We start from the raw sequence: 6,794 nt of genomic DNA on the forward strand, positions 1-6,794 counted from the left end.
CCCAGGAAATCGCTGAGCGAAGCTGTTCTCTGAGCCAGAGGCGGAGCAGCTCTGGCCCGGAGGCCGCTCGGTGCAGCCCAGCAGGAGGTGCCGGTGCCGGTGCCGGTGCCGGTGCCGGTCCCGGTCCAGTCGGGCGGGTCCCCGCCGTCCCCATCAGCCGGAGCGAGCGGCGCTCCCTGCAAGAGCCAGCGGTCCCCACAGCCCCGCTCCTGCCACGCAGGGACTCAGCTGCCTGACTTGGACCGTTCCAGTCGGGAATCCTATGGCTAATTCCTGTAGATATAAAAAGGAAGGGATTTGAAGTCATATAATTACCAAGGAAGCATTTAAGTGATATTTCAGACTAAATTCCACTAATTAAATGCCACTTAAAGAGATAATAATCTCTGCTATAATTGATGTTTCTGAAGACAGATGGGCCGTCTTCAGAATTACAGTTCTCATCATGTTTTCTACATTAAAAGGATCCCATTTTAGACCAAAATCCAATACCTGTACCCTCCACTCCAGCATGGCTTTGTCTCTTTTTGATCCAGTTCTGCACTAAGACATTACTAGCTTAGGTGCAGTTGGTTTAGAAATACTTCACAACCTCATGTACCTCCCAGAGAAAATTTTGAGACAGAATGTTTCAGTCTCTACCTGCATCAGTAACTTCCTCTAACCTCATTCCTTATAGTAAAATAATTCACTAGACTCAAATTTAGACTTCAAATAATCTTAGCTGCAAGAAAACAATTTCTGTTTAAATGACCTGTGCATTTTGTATTTTGCATGCTGCCATCATCTTGCTTTATGCTTCCACATTTGAGACCTGTTCTCCAAATGTGGCCTTACAGAATCATTATGTTATAATATTAGTCCTATTATGCTATAATATTACTTCTGATGTGAGGTCCTAATGGAAATGTCACTTAGAGAACAATAATATTATTTTGGTGCCCTTAACCAAACATATTATTTTCTAGTTTATTTGCTTAAACTGCCAACTGTTTTCTCCCTCTCCCACACACATTTCTATGATGCCAAGAGAAATATTTATGTTATAAAAATTATTTGAAGACTAAGCTACACTTCTCTTTTTGGCTTACAAAATAAAAAGCAAACATTATGCTAAGATTTATGTTCTAAATTAAACTTTGGAGAGAAAAAGATATTTGCACCTTCCTGAATTATATTTCCCTGTTTATGTCCAGAAGATACCACCGTGAACAGACACAGCTCTTCTTTTCTTTTTTTCTTTTACAATTTCTGGAGAAGGAGAAGAGTTTTCAAGCACATTTATTTCAATGCAAGGCAAATGACAAGTAAATTTCTCATTACTCTGTCTCAGCTTTGCCTTGTGACACCTATTGTAAAGCCTTGCTCTGAGACAAGACTTCACTGTTTTTTATCCAGGTTGTAAAAAGCCAAGTTATGGGTGGTGAGAAAGGGAAGAACCACTGCCAAGGACTGGATTAAACCACCAAGGTTGTTTTTAACCAAGCAAATCCATAGCTCAAAGTGTCTTGTCTGACTCTGACAGTCACTAGTTCACCAAGCATTCATTTCAGTATTTTTCAGTAATATGTGAACATTCCCCTTTGGCTATTGGCTAAAAGCAAACTTACCCATCCTTCCCAGGCTTTTTTTTTTTAAAAAAAAGCTTTGCAGGCTTTTTAGCTTTCCTTTAAATACTATGAGCAGTATGTGTGTATATATATATATAAAACAGATACATGTGATAATATATGTGTGTGTATATATAGTGTGTGTATAGATACGTATTTCAGAGATGCTTTCCACAAAATTAGTTTTCATAGTGACAGCATCCAGAAAAGGGAGGAAAAACTATGAACTAGCCCTTCTTGGGAAAGATGAGAATAAAAATATGCACAGCCTAGAACTGCATTACAACTCATACCAAAAGCAACGCGGTACTCTCCACGTTTATTGAAGCAGGTGGGGACTGCACAGTCTAGAGATCAAGACACATTTTTTCCACGCATCCAGTGGAAGTAAAAACTTATCCCGTGCTGACCTCCTGTGGTACATAAAGAATCTGCAGTCGCCAAAAATAGTAGCCAGAAGTCAACAGCATGGCGAGGTCGGAGAAATGCTGGTCCTCCAGTCCCAGGCTGGGAACACAATGAGCACGTCCCAGAGGACACACGTCCCACACTCCTTTAAACTTTGGTGTTTAATCCTTAAGTGTACAAAATCCTGCATCTTACCCAATACTTAACATGGTGAATTAATCAGGTAAAAACAGCTCCTAAATTTGAGAAGGATTGATCTAAATTCCTTGCAAAGAAATACGAGCAGCTTTAGCTCAGAATCTTGTCCTTCATCCTTGCAGGTTAGAGCTGTGTTTGCATTATCACCAACACTGAGTTATCTCACTGTGCACAAGGCACAGAGCATCCCTCTCTCAGTACTTGTGGTTGAGAGCATTTGACTAATTAATCTGTGGAAGGCCTTTGTTCTGATACCTTTGCTGTTGTTCCATTCCCCACCAGCACGGTGCACACACAGCTCTCACAGGGAGGTGATACACATGCTCTGCATCTCAATATTCACTCCTCTAAGAGCTTGCTCATGTCATTCAAATCACTCATTCCATTTAGGGTTCAGAGGATCAGAAAATGTGTCAGTAAGTGGGAACCATGTTTAACACTATCCTTCAGTAGTGAGCCCATTTAAGGTCACAGGAAGCAGATACTAGTAGCTCTACCAGGAGTGAACTAAAGCCTGAGGGCCAGGACAAGAACAGGATTATCATGTTCTCGCCCCACTCTGAAGTTCAGTTGCACTAGGTACCCTTTCATTTTGGTACACCTAAGCCTGTCCCACTAGGCCTGTTTCCCCCTCCCTGGGATGCACCCCAGCTACTCTCCAGATGATGCAGGGCATTCCCTCCCCTCACAGACACAAGGCTCTCTCTAACAGTGCCCATACAAGTGTTCAGTAAAAAGCAGGCTCTGAGTCCTACCTCAGAGGAAGGAACAAATTTATTCCTGCAGCCTTGCTCTTTTGTCATTGGCAGAAGCACCATGTATAAAGCAGGCCTTCCCAGTGCACTCTCTGAAACCAGAGCACATTGAGGATGCCTTCATCTTCCCACACAGCTGGAACTGCTACTCAAACACAAACACAAACTCCTTTCTAGCTGCAGATCCTGTGCTTTAAAGTCCCACCCCCTCACAGTGAGCAAGCAAGCCACCCCCAGAAATCACTGCCAGATATGCTTTTAAGTCTTTTTCAAGCCATCAACACACCTTCTAGCCATCATAGAGGAGAAACTGGCCCTTTATTTTTGCTTCTCATTATTTCTCCCCTCTTCTGTGCTCTGGTGTCTATCAGCATCACTGCTGTTACTTCCCGTCATGCCTGCGGTGTGAAGTCAGTGAAGTGGTGACTCACATCACCAAGTTTAGCCCGAGTTTTTAGCCAGGGCTGACCAGGCTTTCTACAGTGCTGTAGTGCAGAGATTTCTGCTTGAACACTCAAATGACATCCTCTTTAGAAAAGGGCTGGTTCCTTCCTTCTGGCCACAGAACTCTTGACCTATGAAGCCAAACAGGATACAGAAAAAGGGAAGGAAGGAGGAAGGAAAATGTTTTTTACTTCCGCAGCTTTGGTAGAAGCCAGAAATTTTCAAAAAACATTTTCAAAATCCCACTCACAGGCTGCTTCTTTCTTGGGTTCTCCTTTCTTTAAATGTTTGTATTTTCCCCCAGAAGGGTGGTGAGAGGTTTTGGCATTTCAGGCTGAACTTAGACCATTTGGCTCACTACATGAGCTGATTTTCTGTGTTCCTCCCTCTGCTGGCTCTGTTGCTTCCCAAAGTCAGCAGCAAAATGAGAAGTACAATCCCTCACCGAAGATGTTTCGTATTTAGAACCTACACTTGACAAAGACATACCCTGCACTGCTACCAGACATGTGGAGAGAGGCAGAGCGGGTATGGTGTCAGGGCAGGGGAACTAGAAAGCTATCAGAGGAAAGCAAGATGAAAGTGGAACGGAAATGAACTAAGTGAGTGATAAAATAATTCTGTTATATAGGAGCAAGCCAGAAGGATCAAAGGATCTCTTTTATTTGCATTTTATCCTCATTTCTGTTCCTTGCCATTTCCTTCCTCTGCTGTATATTATTATCACCTCTATTATAAAACTTTCTGGTTGCTTGCAATTATTCCCCCTTTAATCTCGTGCTAGGCTCTTCCTCTTTGATCCATGCCTTCTTGCCATATGACTGATTGTGTGACTGCTGCATATATATGTAAAAACATGCATTTATTTCAACTTCATTTCCCTATCGTGTCTCCAGTTAAGTTGCATGTCCTTTCTCCTACCTCAGTTAGGCTTGATTCAGCTACCAGCAAAAATGTTGCAAATGGAAAGTTCCTTCTAATGTCTTCATTTTATTTTTGCACAAGTTACAGTTACAATTTTATACAATAAAAGAACACAATCTACAGAGAGGAATGTCTAAGTATGCTCTTCATGGAAAGGCTAAGCAGAGTTCAATAAAGAGATAAACCTGTGGCTGGCAGACCCTCAATTCTTTCTCTTTTTTTAACTTCTGAATTTTAACTTCTGAAAAACACCTTTGTTTTTTCTGTTCACTCCCTTGCCTCCCTCCTACCAGCCTCACCTCTCCTGGGACCCATGCTTCCCCTGTCCCTGCAGACCAGGCTTGGTGGCAGGGCTGAAGCATTCCCTGAGATGACAGGGAGTTGAGCAGAATAGTCAGAAATGTCAGAATAGAGCAGAGTCAGCTGGAGAGTCAATAGGGAAGATGCTCCTTCTCCCAAGGACAAGCCAGGGTTGCCTTCTCTGGTGGGAAGCAGGAGGCAAAGCAGAGCTGCCCAGCCCAGCCTGGCCCCATCCCTCTGCAGAGGGAGGGCAGCTCCCACATGCCTCTCTCTCATAGGGCTGACACCAGGCAAGAACACCTCAAGCCCTATGCACCTTTTCTCTCCTTCTTACTGGTTTTAAGTAATATTATATAACTGTAGTAAATCCTTTGAGTGTATGAAACACACTGGCCCTGGATGACAAGAAAATCTTATCTTCAATCTTCTTCTCTAAAGGAAGCACTAAAGGAACGGCCTGGATAGCCTGAAATAGTCAACCACATGTATGTATTCTATACTTATGAATGTGGTAAGGAGTGTCAAAAAATACTAAACTCCACAAAATATTTAAGAAGCTTTGTAGCATGAATATTGTTGATTAAACCTCTCAGTTTTAAAAGAGACACAGAATATGATAGAAATATATTCTTTCCCTTGTTCACTGAATTCCTGACAAGGACCTACAAATAAGCACCCCAAGAGCTCAGGGGGTAAAGGAGCCACTGAAAGGAGCCACAAAAAGGAACTAGGAGAGCATCTAAGCTGTAATTTTCATTCTGGCTTACATTAATCTTCTGTGAAGCAACATATCTTCTAGAAAAATCAAGCTTATATCCTCTGTGAGCATCTGGTCCAGATGAGCAACATGGGAGCAACCCCATGTTGTCCTCACCATCCCCTTCCTTGTGAAGAAGAGAGTTATTTGAGATTCTAGAAGATCAACAAGTGATCATTTTGTTTTCCTTCATGTGAGTTTTGTGCTAATAAGCACTGAACAAAGCATCTGCAGAGATGAGTGATAAAATTAATTTAAGTTTCTTAGCTTTAAGAGGCAGCACTGCCTCTCTGGAATTAAATGGGACTGTGGTTGTTTCTTATATTGCTCTGTATTCAAATAAATCCACCACTACTTACACAAGATGCAGCACCTCATTATTTTGTATTCTTAGATCACAGCACAACCTTGAATATTTTTCCACTGCCAGCCTCACAGGTTACACTGCAGACACACAAATGATTTGCATGTTGTTGCGTTAGAAAAGAGACCTCGGGATGTTGCTACCTCCCATCCTTCTCTTCCACTATTCTCCTCAACACACCATCACATCTCAGGTGATGCAGCTTAGCCTTCTCTCTCTTTTAAAATCTTTAACAACTGTGAGTTAATTGATGTCCCCTGTGTTCCCTGGTGTTCAATTACAATCAATCACACAAACCCCACCCTCCAGCCCTAGTCATTAATTATATGTCCCTCTTAGGAATATACTTCATATTTTGTTGAAGATTCTAACATCAAGAGCAAGAAACTGGATCTTGCTCTGCAGAACTGGAAAGCCCTGCACTAAAACACCTTTGGCAGCTTTAAGTGTCAACACCTACTCACCACGTTGCATTTCAACCTTCTCTTTAGTAAGGTGCATTAGTCAGACTCCTGAAATAAGTGCCTTCAGGGCTTATTTTCTGTTCTTGTGGTTCTCCTTTGAACTCAAGCCAGCCTGTGCCTTCCCAAAACATTAACAACTGTGGTAATAAATACATTTGATAAGAGTTCACAGAACATTAACATCAGCAGGCCAACAAATGGCTACCAAGTGTTGGAGAGCGTTACGTGCAGGGGATATATCACAGACGGGGGAGACTCTTTAAGACCTCCAAAGGGCAGTTGCCCTCCTGGGGAGTGTGGATGGGCACAGCTGACATGAATTGACTCACAGGGCTGCATGTCCCAGCCTCAAAGACTTCAAAAGCTTCTAGTTTAGGAGAGGAATATATTGTTTGTCTTGGTGAATCAAGTTTCTTATTGATTGACCAGAGAGAAAGCAAGCCTAACTGACTCTGATTTGGTTGCTTTATTTTTGCTGGGTAATGGTGTTCTGATTTCCCAGGCTTTAAGACAGAAATAGGGTTTTATGTGCATGGCTACTGAAATAACAGTGGTAACAGTTATATTATA

The 6,794-nt window shown here is 42.3% G+C and overlaps 1 long non-coding RNA gene across 1 annotated transcript; it reads right to left on the reverse strand.

Annotated features, from left to right (window-relative positions):
* Positions 1-2,040: 2,040 nt before the first annotated feature.
* On the reverse strand, positions 2,041-6,471 carry LOC111924616 (uncharacterized). The gene is made up of 3 exons (XR_015285406.1): positions 6,225-6,471; positions 5,756-5,840; positions 2,041-3,546 (listed from the first exon to the last, which is right to left on the reverse strand). It is a non-coding gene; the product is annotated as an uncharacterized LOC111924616 (long non-coding RNA).
* Positions 6,472-6,794: the final 323 nt, after the last annotated feature.

This window comes from Cyanistes caeruleus, chromosome 1, assembly GCF_971803275.1.
Source record: "Cyanistes caeruleus chromosome 1, bCyaCae1.hap1.1, whole genome shotgun sequence".
NCBI classification, from domain to species: Eukaryota; Metazoa; Chordata; class Aves; order Passeriformes; family Paridae; genus Cyanistes; species Cyanistes caeruleus.